The 14,543-nt window shown below is 42.9% G+C and overlaps 1 protein-coding gene across 1 annotated transcript in view; it reads left to right on the top strand.

The window, feature by feature from the left end:
• The window catches only part of THSD7A (thrombospondin type 1 domain containing 7A), a 326,513-nt gene that overhangs the window by 162,027 nt on the left and 149,943 nt on the right, over positions 1-14,543 (top strand). The window lies entirely within an intron of this gene.

Raw genomic sequence — 14,543 nt, 5'->3', positions numbered from 1 at the left:
GGGTTAAGTGACTTGCCCAGGGTCACACAGTTAGTAAGTGTTAAGTGTCTGAGGCCGGATTTGAACTCAGGTACTCCTGACTCCAGGGCCGGTGCTCTATCCACTGCACCACCTAGCTGCCCCAGAATTTTCTAATGGAAAGACTTTCCTGTCTTTATTACAAGATAACTGTTGGGTTAAATTGAAGTAAAATTCCCTTAAGTGTACTAAATGCAATGCATTGACATATGCAGCTATAACATAAAGAGATATTTTGTTGCACCCAAGGTAACCTGGTGCTCTCATAGGCTGTGCCTTCAGAATCAATGCGCTAGAAGTTCCTGGAACCCTCAAAATGCCCCAAGTGCAAGTTGTCAAGCAGTGACATGTCTACCCTTTGGGAACCAGCTGGTCTAAGCTTGGGTGAACCCATCACTAAGTGGGTGGAAAGGGTGGCATTTTCCAGCCACAGCAACTCTGGTAGTCTAGGTTGGTTAAGAGATGACCTACACTGATGAAAATAAATTAGTCAATTACCAAGCACTTCTTAAGCATCTACTGTATGTCATATGCTGTGCTAGGTGTTGGATATGAAAAGATAGAATTCAGACAATCCTTGTCCTTTAAGTCTAGTCTGAGGAGACGATATATGTATGTGGGGGGTCTATCTATATTATATGAATGTGTGCATATGTGTTTGTATGTGTTTGAGAGAAAGGAAAGGGGAGGCAGAGACAGAGAGAATACCTAATCTGTACAAAATAAATACAAGTAATTCTTGAGGAAGCAAAGCATATGTGAGTAGCTAGGAGAAACAGACAAGATTTCATGTAGGAGATGGTGCTTGGGCTAAGCTTTAGAGGAAACTAGAGATTCCAAGAGAAAGAGGTGAGGAAGGAGTGAACTTCAGGCATCAAGGACATCCAATGCAAAGGCATGGAGATGGGAGATGGAATGTCTTGTGTGAGGAATAGGAGAAAGGCCAATTTGGCCAGGCTGTAGTCTGTGTAATAAGTCTGGAAACATAGACTGGGGGCAAGTGAAGTCCTTGACATGTTGAAATAGGTAAAGATACATTATAAATGTAACCTTTTCTTTTTCCTTCCAAGTGAAGCTCTTAGATTATCTCTAAGCCTATAGTTTCTCATATGATTAAAGAAGAGACTGCATAAATTACATGATTTCCTTCCTCAGTACTTCAGCAGAGGAATGTCTTTGGCTTCATTCTACACTGCATGCATCTTGTATTCACCTACCTGTACATATGTTATCTCCTCTATTAAAATGCAAGCTTTTGGGGCAGCTAGGTGGCGCAGTGGATAGAGCACCAGCCCTGGAGTCAGGAGGACCTGAGTTCAACTCCAGCCTCAGACACTTAACACTTACTAGCTGTGTGACCTTGGGCAAGTCACTTAACCCTAATTGCCTCACCAAAAAATGCAAGATTTTTGAAGGAAGGAACTATTTTTGCCCTTTTTGTCTCCCTAGCACTTAGCATTCTGCCTGACACAAAGTAGGTGCTTAATAGATGCTAGTGGGATGATTGAGTTGGCTAGCCCCTCTGCTAAGATAAATGATACTTTCTATACCAAAAGCTCTTAATTTGGGAAGAAGGTATGTCCTGGACCCTTCTGGTGAAGTCAGTCCCCTTCTGAGAACTGTGATTTTAAATGAATAACACATGACACATAGGATTATAAGGGAGGCCAATTACATTGAAATATAGTTCTCAAAATACTTTTTTTTAAAAAAACAAGTTTATGGATCCCAGGTTAAGATCCCTTATTCATGATGCAGGATTCATAAACTTCCATTGCCCAAAGGGACCACCCTCCTTGGTAGCCAAGCTTCTTGTGAGTAATGGATAAAAGACCCATAATCTTCACTTGGCCTGGGCCAGATTGCAGGTCCTGCCATAGTTTGGGCACTAAACTAACCAGGCTTACCTCCAGGCCATGCTTCAGAATCAGAGAGCTACTTGACTGGAAGTTTAGTTCTACTAAGGGAACAGTCTCAAGTGAAATTATATATACTTTTAAAAGTGAAGTATAAGCACTGAAATATAATTATCAAAAAAATAAATGTCGCTATCCATAAGTCTTAAGGGCCATGACCAACTATCTCTTTTCCATTAGTCAAGGAAACTCAAGTCCAAAATTTGACAACCTAATTGAATGAAGAAAGCACTTATTGAGTGCCTACTGTTTACAAATCATTGTGCTGAGTGCTGGATTCTCAAAGATGCAAAGGACAAATGTTTTCGTCGTTTTTTATGATCACACTGTCCAAATAGACATTCTACAGGCAGTGGTCCTGTTTGAAACATCTCTATTTGTGGCTCTGAGAGACTCGGATCCCAAAGGAGTAGATATAAACCTTGGCTTCCTTCTTAGCTGCCTCACAGTGCCAAGAAATTCAGACAATGAGCAAGACAGCTGTGCAGAGAGCATAGATGGCCAGCAACTCCACCTATAAGCATATGAGCAGGAGTCATTAAGAACATCTGTGGCCTGTGTTGACTCTAAGATCATAGGAGTAGCAGATTAGATTATAAATCTTCCTGGGTCTCTGTGTCCTAAAGTGTCTGGGCTTTTTGCACTTCTCTGGAAACCAGGCTCCTGTTGCTCTCAAGCAATTCTCAGAGGAGGTCTTGAGCTCAGTCACAAAAGCCCTTTGGTTGGCCTCCCTATTGGAAGACCTGGGGGGTTCACAGTGTCACATTTGAGTCCAATGAAGCTGGATTGCACTTTCTAAAGGAAATGGAGAAAACAGTGACTTGCATGGGAAGATTACTGTGACGAAAGCACCCACTGCCTGCCCATTTCCAGCTTGGATTCAGCTTAGAGAATGGGATTGAGACCAATTATTAAGAATAGATCTGAGACCACACATGTAACCTCCAACATAAGCTGAGTGTGAACGAGAATCACTGTATAAAATCATAAAAATGGACCAACTGTAGGCACTGATGTCCCATGTGGTCACCATTTTGCCAGATAGGTTCTTGGCCTTTGCTTTCCTCTTTGTGCTCTTCTGAAAAGGAGATAAACAGAGAAAATCCCTTTGAAAAAGTTGTCATACCCACTCTTCCCCATAGGGGAAGATGAGAATCCCCCTGCCTATTATTTCCCCTCAGTCTAGACCAGTAGTACAGGCTCCAGAAGTACTTTTTAGGTAGCTAGAATGAATCATCAGTTAGCATTCATCTGGAGAGACCCTGGATACCTCACAGCACACAGAGAAATCCCAGGTGCTTTACTAAAATAACAGCAACATTTGGCAGTTGACAAAAGACAAAAGACATATTTTGGTCCTAGTTATTCTTGCTTTATTTTTATGTAAGGGGATTTCTAGTATGGAAAGTAGCTTACAGTCTTAAAGAACCAGTTGAGGCACTGAGTAGCTAAGTGACTCGCACAAGGTCACGCATCCAGTATGTGTCACAGGCAGGACTAGAACCCAGGGATTCTTCACACCCTCTAGCCACGTGGTCATACCATCTCCCATATCTGTGTATATTAATTTCTGTTTCTTACCACAAAAACTCTGTCCCATGCAGGCTTTCTGAATGTGCAAGAAGCACTCTCAACTCTCCTTTTGGCATTAGGATTTCCTATAGTCACAAAGCTAGGGCTTTCTATATGCACTCCTACATTTGTCCCTTTAATAAGTCTATCTCTCCAGGGCCCCATAAGGTTGGTCCTTGGTGCCATGCAATCTACAAGACACAGTGTGTCAATTATGTCTTCACATTCTGTGGCAAAACCTTCAGGAAGTCCTACCAGGGATAGACCTTTCATTCTCTTTTCCATTTAAACACTTTCTAAGACCATCTAGAGACAAACTTAGAACCTGATATATTTAAGATATCACTTAATGAGTTGCTCATTAAGTGCACACACTGGTGTCATGTCATTATTTCAAAAATGTATTTGGGGCCTGTCTGACAAGCACCATGTACAAGTTTTTGAGATAGGGTTAACTCCATCTCAAAGGTAGTATTGGCTGACAAAGCTTCTCTTGTATATTTTTATGGTTGGCCCAACATTGGGCATTTCTGCCAGATGGCTTTCTTAGCAAAGTTCTGGAAGGCTTTGGAAAATTTAACCTGCAATCATATTAAAATAAATATCTTCCTCCAGATAAAGTACAAGAAAGAAAACTTGTGTATACTGTTATTAAAATACATGTTGGGTTAAAATAAATGTCAGGGAAAATGTCCATAAGTGATACAAAAGCCAAATAAAATGAATATTTGTGCTATTACTATATGATAGGACTTACTTATGGGAGTTTGTGTCCTTTCAGTGAAAATATCAAGACTGTCTCTAAATAACAATAGCCAGCATATATACTACTATAAGCTTTGCCAAGTCCCTCATGGGTATTATCTCATTTGATCCTTACAGCCACCCTGCAGCATAGATACTATTATCATTCCCATTTCACAGCTAAGTGAAATACAGCCGAGATGGATTAAGCAACTCACTCAGGATCATATAACTAAGTAGTAAGTGTCTGAAGCAGGATTTGAACTCAGTTCTTCTTGACTCCATATCCAATGCTCCAACCACTAGCTGTCCAGCTTCAAAATCGGACAGATACTTCACAGGAATATTTACTGCTTTCTGAAAATCTTTTGATGATTTAGAAAAAAATCTTACAATATTTATACTTGTACAAGTTCCACTTAGAGTTTCCCAGAAGGAAATATTATCATATCCCTTCTCTCCAAATCTGCACCTCCTAGTCAACAGCAGAAAGCACTACAGATGGGCAGAACATGAATTCCTCAAGTCAAAATAAAACCTGATATTTTTTAGTCAATAGAGAAAGCAACATCCTTCTCCATCAGAAGACAAACTCCTTCAGGGCAGGGACTGACTTCTGCTTGTATTTATATTCTCAGCCCTTAGCACAGTGCCTGGCATGTAGTAAATGCAGAATAAATTATTGTTGACTGAATAACCAACCAATCCTGGTGGCTGTTTTAAAGTGAGAGAATCCTGATTTGCAGATGAGCACTTAGAGGAGAGTCTGAAAGAGAGGCTACCTTCCTTAATGGGCCCTTTGAAGTAGCCTTGTTTGTTTAGTCATTATTTTTAAGTGATCGGCACTGCCAAAAGATGTTTACTGGGCAGCTGGGTAGCACAGGGGATAGAGCTCTGGGCCTGGAGTCAGGAAGACTCATCTTCCTGAGTTTAAATCTGGCCTCAGACTCTTAGCTGTGTGACCCTGGGAAAGTCACTTAATCCTTTCTACCTCCGTTTCCTCATTTGTAAAATGAGCTGAGAAGAAATGGCAAACCACTCCAGTTCTTTGTCAAGAAAGCCCCACTAGGGGTCACAGAGTCAGACACAAGTAAAATGACTGAATAACAACAAAAGGTGTGTACTGCTGAGGAGTCAGACTGCAGCAAGGTTGTTGTCATGTCTGGCATTTACCCATGACTCAGCAATTTCCAAAAACCAAGCCCTTAGTTCACGGATTGCTCATTCAAGCAAAGGCACTCAGACCGCCCTTGTGGTTACAAGTGGGATCTCTTTGACCATCCGTGCCATCGTTCAGCACACAGCCAAGACCATTCTTGCCTAGATCTCACCCAGTAAATAGATGCCCTGTGTATACAGGGGCCTGCACTTCCTTCTCCCCCCTCCCACTCCTGCACACACATGGGCAACGCCCCTCCTGGTGCATGCCTAAAGCAGCCAGACAGGGATACTGCGCTTTTGGCGCCCCGGCTGGGTCTGCAGGGGCACTGTCCCGGATGTTTGCTATTCTCCCTGAGTCACTCAGCCTCAGCAGAAGCGTACTGATGCAGCTGGATGCAGGTAGCAGCAGCAGCAGTAGCAGCAGGAAGATGGCTCCCACTGCAGCTGGTGTCGCATCTCCTCCTCCTGCTACCCGCTCTTTATAACACTCCTGCCCTGGCAGCCTTTGCAACCCAGCTTCAGGTGAGCAAATGGGAGACGCTTCTGCTACAGAGTTTGAGGCTGGCTTCTTCCTCTCTGGAGAGAAGCTAGCCAGAACCCTGGACAGCTCTAGGCTCTGCTTGATGCATCCAAAGGGGCCCAGCAGGTAGCATAAGAGCAAACTACTATGGGCCTGGGCTAGTATGAGATCGCTGCTTAGTAAAATATCTCAGGGAGAGGTGGCGCTCTGAGCAGGGTCCCCATAGCTGATTGAAATGTAACATGAATCAGGATGCATGGATAGGAGAAGGTTCTTCTGAATGAAGAAAAAAGAAAGCCTCAAAGCCTCGTTACTGCAGCTCCAGCGAAAACTTCCCTATGATATCAAGAGAAAAGGACTCTGTGTATTTCAAGAATGCCCCAAAGGGAGAGAGTGAGCAGGAGAGCCCGGGTGCTTCTGTGCAGCAGAAGGAAGAAGCTCCCAAAGGAAGCGTCTCCTGCATCCCACTCAGAACAAGGATGTGGAGTCTCCTCTAAGAGACATGGAGGGTAAAATACTGTCTATCTGCACAGAGCAGGGGGTGGTGATGCTTTTCCTGATGCTCAGGAAGGCAGGAGCTAGAATAGGACAAGGGCTTCTCCATGAAGTAATTAATTAGTCACTGTCCACACTGTAGCCTTTTTTGTGTAGACATCACTTGCTATGCCTTTTCCCCAAGCCACTTGGCACACACCTCTTTGCTTATGCTGCTATTTCCCTGTAATTTCAGAAAGTCAGTCTCAGAGCCCGTCGAAGGCTAGTGCTGCACCCCTCCTATCCATCACTTTTGAAATCACAGGTAGGTGGGGCTTGGTATTTCAATCAGAATTATGCATCAGAGGATGGGAGGGTGGGGCAGGGCAGGAAGAGACCTGCAGAGGTCCAGATCCTGTTTCCCTGCTTCAAAGCTTAAACTATCCTAGAAAGACACTGATGTGTATTCTCTCTCTCTCTCTCTCTCTCACTCACTCAGAAGTTACCTCATCTATCCCATTAAATGGTACAAGGTTTTGGTAGTTTCATAGTCATTGACAATGGAGACCTTTATTCATAAAATGGAAGCAATCAGAAGAAATAAGATCCTTAAAGAGATATTAATATACTGACAAATTAAAAACTTGTGAGCAGAACAGATATGTGTAATGCTTCCTTACTTGAGGAACTATAAGTATCTCTATTCAACAAACATTTTAAGTTTCTGCTCTTTGAAAGGCAACTGTGCTAGAGGATATGCTGGGGATTCATCGATGAATAAAACCTAGTGTTTTCCTTCAAGGACTTTTTAGTCTAGCAAGTGGGGTAGGGAGAATCAATGAGACACAATAAAAAATAACCATAATGCAAGTTAGAAAATGAAAACTGAAGTGTGAAATTTGAGAAGATGCCATTGGGGAAGACTTCATGGGAAATGTGCCATCTGATCTAGTTCTTGAAGGAAAGGCAGGATTGTGATTCACAGAGGTTTGTGACTGGGGGGATAAAGGGGGTAGTCAGGTAGCATAAGCGAAGTGAGGGAAGCAAGAGCGGGCATGGTGAGATAAGGGAGTACTAAGTAACCTGGTTTGGATGGTGTAGGGAACATGAAGGGAAGTCATGCAAAGTCAGGATAGTAAAGATGGTTCAGAGTCTTATCCAGCTGGCCAAGATAAGAAGTCCTAGGCATTTCTGAAGGTAGGGAGTGGCAAGAGGGGAAAGATGAATCACGCAGTCTAAGCATCTGGTTTGCCTAGAGCCCAAGCATCCTTAAAGGTGTACAGGTGAGCAAAGAGTTAGAAATAACCCTTTACAGTTGGAAGGACCCTTTCAAGGAGGTTCTATAGTACATACATTCACTTCATTTTACAAATGAGGAAACTGGGGGCATAGGGGGTTCAGTGACCTGCTTGATATGCCATATGTAGTAAGATGCAAAGTCAGGATTTGAACCCAGCTCTTCTGACTTCATTTTCAGTTTTCTTTCTCTGTGCCACATTGCTGCCTAATAAATATGGAAGAAGTTAAGCCATTTCAGTGCCTATATGGCCCAAAATTCCACTGGAATTCTGATAGCTCTGGGTTGGAACAAAGGATTAAGACTCAGAAGTGAGTAAGTTCTATATACCACCATCTGGGTCTAGGTTCTTTCTCTGATTTCCACAGAAAACTTAGTAAGAAAATATGGCACTGACCCTCTATGGGACTCTAGTCTGTGATTAGAGGACCATGGATCTGAAGGTGACCTGAATCCCAATATTTAGAAACAGTCAGGACCCAGCAGCCTCTAGGACAGCAGCCATACAGATCTATCCTGGACTCTGACTATGTGTAGCTGCCTATAGGAATCCTGCTGTCAGGGAGCTCCTGAGGAGATTGAGAACTCCTTAGTCATTGTCAGAGCACAACTGGGAAGGTATAATCAGTGAGAATAACTCTACAAGTTGAGAGTTGGAACATGTACCTTAAAGCAAGTGAAGACCTGCAAATAGCACCCAACTTGAGGCCTTCCTGGGAGTAGGTGCTGCACTGACATTGGCTTTGCCCACTACCTCAGAGCAGAACGGAAAGAGACTTCCTGTTTTGCTCTTAAAGCTACCTCTTTTCCTTTTTATAGTTTAACCCCTGTCCTCATTTTAGGAACCTGGGTTTTGGTGAACAAATTCATGTTCACTCTCTGAAAAAACATAGGACAACGGGAAGAACACTGGGTTTTCAGATCAACATTTGAGGACCCAAATTAAAATCTTACCTCTGCCACTTACTAGCTGTATGACCTCAGACACATCTTTGTACCTGTCTGGCCTCAGTTTCCCTAACTGTAAAATGGATTAGATGAGCTCTTGGGAATCAAGTTCCCTTCACAAATAAGGCAAGAGAGGTGCGAGGATCTGTCCAAAGCCATACAGCTAGTAAGGTGAAAAGCCAAGCTACTAAATCTGTGACCTTTGCCCCTTCGTGGTTCTGTCGGAACAACTGAATATGTGTAATCCCCAAGTTGGAATATGAAATGATTGGTTGATACACATGAAAGAGAGACAAGAGGCAGGGGTGTTTTCTGGATCCAGAGAGTCCCTGGTGTTCTTTGACTATCCTCCCCTCTTTCCTCAGAAAGCATTTTCCTAGTGTTGAAACCTAGTACAGGGATCACATATGATAAAGCTCCTTCCCCACAGTCACAAGGCCTGGTTTCTCTTCCTTTATCTTCCCCCATATGATTTTTTTACAAGTCAGTTAATCTCTTGGTACATCTGTGCCTTTATTTGTAAGATTCCCTTCTCGTCCCTGAGGCAGAAAAATGAGAAAAATGAACTGATCCATGAGCAAACATAAATTCAAGGAGCCTGAGTTAAAGTCCTCAGGATCTGAGTCACTTAGCTGAGGCAGTGAGCCTATGATACTTTTAAGGGGAAGGTGGCAAGTTCCTGCAGAGGTTAAAAACACTCCTTCATTATGAATCATACAATGTATCCCCAACCTGACCAACTGCCTCACAGAAATGGGTTGTTTATCTAAAGGAGGACCAGGCCACTTGATAGGCCATGAGGGGTCACGTAGGCCAACCCCCTGGTCAATACATCCATGAATCCTTCTAGTAACATCTTTGACAAATAATCTTATAAGCTTTATTGGTGACAGAGAACTCACTGCTTTAATAAGGTAGATATGTCATTTTTGTACAGTTCTGGTTTTTTAAAAGTGCTTTCTTCCTTATGTTGAACTGAAATCTACTTCTCTCCACCTTCCCCCGACATAGCATCATTCTGTCACCTGGAGCTATACCTTATAACCTAATCCTCCTTCAACCTGACAGGCTAGCAGATATGAAAATATGATGGTCATGACCCTTTGTACCAGTGTGTTTCATGCTTAGAATGGCCATTTCTAAGAAAAAACGAAAAAGAAAAAATTTTAGGAGTAGCTAGGTGGTGCAGTGGATAAAGCACTGGCCTTGGATTCAGGAGGACCTGAGTTCAAATCTGGCCTCAGACACTTGACACTTACTAGCTGTGTGACCCTGAGCAAGTCACTTAACTCTCATTGCTCCACAAAAAATAGAATAGCCATTTCTTTGAAGGGATCCTCATATGACTTTGGTTTGAGTCCCTTGATCACTCTCCTATGGCCATGAAGTCTTAGCAAAGACCTTTATAAAAGATGTTGCCCAAAACTGAGCTCAGCATGCTCACTGTGGCCTGAAGAGGGCAGTGGGCAGAGGGCAACTAGAAGCTGTTCCTTCAGCCCCCTCTTTCTAGGCACTCTACATATTTACTTCAGTATTTCAAAGAGCTATGATTTACTCACTGGCAGCACTCATATGCTGACACATATAGTCCCAACAGGCAACACAAAATTGACTTAGTAGCATTATCATTTTCTATAAAACAGTAAATAATTACCATTCATTTAAGAAAAAGGCTCTGAAAATAGTGAAATGTTTGATTTATAAAGTGTCTAGAATCATCTGTAACAGTGAATAGAGTTGTCAATAAAAGTGGGAACTGGTAGGAAAAAATATAATAGATCATTATTCATATCCTGGGTCTTTCCAGTTGACTCTGGAGTCAATAATGCCATCCATAGGCTTACAGCCCACAGAACTTGCTCTGCCCAAACTGGTCCTCTCCACGAAAGCCTAAAATGGAATCCTAGCCTTTAAAGTGTTTGAAAAGAATAGAAGCCCCTTTAAGGACTAGAATTAGCATCTCAGATCCACCCTTTCTATTTTCTTCTTCAATTTCTTTTTTATCCCCATTTGCATCTGTTGAAATAGTCAGGACTTACCCAAGAGATATAAAAATGGGTGCAAGGATGCCCTAGGAGAGTGAGGACACTACTACACTTGAAGACAAAGGAAGAAGAGCCTTCTGAATCCAATTCAGTTCAAGAAAAATTGATGAGGTGCCTACTACATGTAGAGACCTGTGTTTGCATGTGAGAAAGATTTAGTGTTTAGCTAAGCCATAATGCTAGCTTTCCTGAGCCTCCTAGGCTGTTATGATAGGGCACCAATGCTGAGAACTCTAAAAGTATACCTGAGGTTATGTGAAAAGACATTTTGAGAAGCGCCAAACCAAATGCTCTGTGAGATCCAAGAAGGAAGGGAAAATCGGACTTGACTTCATAGAGGAGGCATATGAGTCGGTCTTTGAAGTTTGGGAAGGAATTCAATGGGCAAAGAGAGAAAGAAAAGACATTCCAGGTATGGGGAACAAAGTAAGCAAAAGAAGGAAGGGGAGGGAGTAATTAGCATATACAGGGGGAAGGATACAAGGAATCATTGTTTTCCTTAAAATATAGCCAAATCCATTCAGTACTTGAGTCTGGAACCCTAAGCAGTTGTCATAGTCGTAGCTAAAGAAAGAAATTTCCAATTAATCTAAAGGTTTGTAAGTTTCAAGCAAAATAATTTCATGAGCATGATGCTCTCCATCATTGAAAGAAAGATGGGGATAGAGTATGATCTAATCTAGCACCATCCACAACATGTTTGGGGATGAAAAGGAAACAAGATTTGCTTGTATCTGTGTGTAACATTAAGTATAATGATAGAGCCCAGGGCCTCACTTCTCTTTATGAGTTAGGGTCCTGAGTAACAGGTGGGGCTCATAGTCTGATGGAAGAGATGGAAAAACCCAAATTTATATTAATTCTGCCCTAAATTCTATATGTTGAGTAGCCCAATACTACCACCAACTTCCTCTTCTTTACTCCCCCAGTGAAAGAAAATCCCCTGGCCCAAAACATATCACTTAGAGTCACTATTTCCATTGCTTTGTTATATTGGTTTCATGTATTTCTTTTAAAAATATTCACTGGGGATTATGTTAAATAGTGAGCAGCCAGAAACATCTGCAGTGGCTTGGTTTACACAATTATTGTTCTTATGATTGTTTTCTTCAAAATATCTGTTTTGGAAAGCAAGTTGTATAGTGGTGAGGCAATTCTGAGTAGACTTGGAGCCATAGGTTAATAATTTGCACACCGACTCCCATTTTCCCTCTCTTCTTACTTAAAAAATGGGTCTGGACTCTCCTTAATGAAGATCTCAGCCCCCTTTGTTCTCTCATACAGTCTAGTACTTGAGCAGGCTTTCTTGTAAATTCTCTTTTTAAAGGGTTCTATGCAGGGCCTTAACAGCCTTTTTCTTTCTTTTCTGTGGTTCTCAGTGCAGGACTGAAACTGTCCATTTTGTATCCTCAGACCCCTGGACAGCATGCCCATCTTCTCTTCCAATCATATGGGTCATTTATATCATCCCCTACTTCAGAGTAACATTCTACTGCCCTGAGCTCCCCTTGGATCTTTTCATTGATTCCTGGATCACCTATCATTGTGATTCTTCAGAAAATCATTATAATAGTTCATGGTGCTGGGTCCTGTTCATAGGAGCTGCAGACATAAAGACAAAAATTGAGCGGACAAGACAGTTTCAGTGGCCCCCTCCAGTTCAGAGGATCTGTGATCCTGATATCATTCAGACTTGTGGTTAGTAAGTTGCTACCAAGGACACTCATGGCCTTCTGATTCCCAGAGGTCCTTGCTAAGGGAAGGATATCTTACTTCATGCCTGTAACCTGAGAGAGGTAAAACCTCCCTGCCACTCATTAGCACAATGACCTCCATTAACAAAAGAAAGATGGGGGCTAGGATATTAGCTAATCTGGCCCCATCAGATCACAGTCCTGGGGCTCTCTGTTCTCAAGTGCTGATTCTGTCAGTGCTGGGTCAATGACTGATGGCACCAGGAGGAGCCGTGAAATGTGTACTCAGGCTGTGCTCCGGTGAATGAATTGAGCAGCTGTGCAGAAGCCAGCTTGTCTCCAGCTAAAGATGGAAAAGAAACAGCCCGTGGCTGGCAGCTTCCTGCTTGCTGCTGATGGCCCGATGGGGAGTAGGTCCTCTCTCCAGTGTTAACGGGGGAGCACCGACTCCATCGTGAAGCTCATTAATATTGATTCCTGCTAAAAGCAAAGTGAAATAAAAAGGGGAAGAATGGCAGCGGGAGTTGCACAGGACGGCAGCAAATTCTTCTGTCCTGAGCTGTGTCATCTGAGCCAAACGCAGCCTGGGGCTCCAGGCCATTCCATGGCAAGTGTGGGGATCATTAAAAATGCCACTTCGGGGGGCAGCTAGGTGACACAGTAGATAAAACACTGGCTCTGCATTCAGGAGGACCTGAATTCAAATCCAGCCTCAGACACTTGACCCTTACTAGCTGTGTGACCCTTGGCAAGTCACTTAACCTTCATTGCCCTGCAAAAACAAAACCAAAATGCCACTTCAATTGGGTATGGCCATTTGAAATCATAGTCTTCATTAAATGTCATTCAAGACATCAAAGTAAGCACATTGCTCTGCATTCAACATAAGGATGGGTTGTCTTGAAGTTTCATGTTGTTTGAATTGGGCAAAGCTGGATTTCCTGAGCATAATCCCAGGCATTGAAGGAGAAACTGTCCTCATTCTGAAGGTTTCAATCTGCATCTAGCCATAACCTGGAGCCCTTGAGATTTGTAGTTTTCTATCAGCAAAACAGGGCAAGCAACATCAAGGAGCCTTCACCCATAAAAGTCTGGGGATTCCTTCCCACTTCCGTGACTCAGTCAGCAAATAAGGATTAAGCACTTACTATGTGTCAAGCACTCAGACAGATAGCCAGAAGACAGACAGGCAGACTGAGTGAGCAAAGATTGTTTATTAAGCACTTTTTATGTGCCAGGCATTGGATACAAATAAGAGGAAGACATCCCCTGCCCTCAAGGAGTTTCCATTCTAATGAGGGTAGACCACACACAAAAGCTGGGAAGAAAGCAGAGGAGTGAGAGGGTTACAGGGATGGTGTCCAAGGTTCTAATGGGGAAGAAGTGGGGATGGAGGCCTGAGTGGAAAAGGGAAGGATGCTGTGGAGGTGGCCAGGAAGTGAGGTGGAATAATACATACAAGCTAATCATTCAAGAGGTGAGGAAGCACTAACAACTGGGGAGTCAAGAAAGACCACTCATAAAAGGTGATGATTGATCTGAATTTCAAAGGGAAGGGAGGTGACAAGGGCAGGCTTTCCAGGTAGGAGAGTCCACCAGTGCAAAGGTACAAGGCTGGTAGAGGGACGATTGTATCTGAGGGGGCAGCACAAAAGCCACGGTGCCTGTACAAAAGGGAATGAGAGGAATGTTAAATCAGGCTTGGAAAAGCAGGTGGCAACCAACTTGTAAGAGACATTAAATGCCAAACATGGGAGTTTATATTTGATCTTGGGTCACCAAGAGTCACTATAGTTTACTGTAGCAAGAAAGAGAGTGGCCTGATCACACTCATGTTTGAAGAATATCCCTTTGTTGTCTATGTGAAGGATGGGTACAAGATGGAAGATACTGGAGACAGGGAGATAGTGACTATTGTAATAGTCTGTTTGAGCAGGAGTGAGGGATTGACTGGGGCAGTGACCACGTGAAAGGATAGAGGATAGATAGAAGAAATATTGTGGCTATTGAAGAAATGTGCCATGGTCGCTGATTAGAACAGAGAGGTGAGAGAGAGGGTCTCCACAAATTCTTGGGGTGCCACCTCCCTCTCCTCCATGAAGCCTGACCTAACTGCTCAGCCTCCTCAGAATGTTGTGGCCTGAACTGAGCGTG

Source organism: Dromiciops gliroides, chromosome 5, assembly GCF_019393635.1.
Source record: "Dromiciops gliroides isolate mDroGli1 chromosome 5, mDroGli1.pri, whole genome shotgun sequence".
NCBI classification, from domain to species: domain Eukaryota; kingdom Metazoa; phylum Chordata; class Mammalia; order Microbiotheria; family Microbiotheriidae; genus Dromiciops; species Dromiciops gliroides.
The sequence above is the reverse complement of the archived record's forward strand: the minus strand, read 5'-3'. Positions and strand labels throughout refer to the sequence as shown.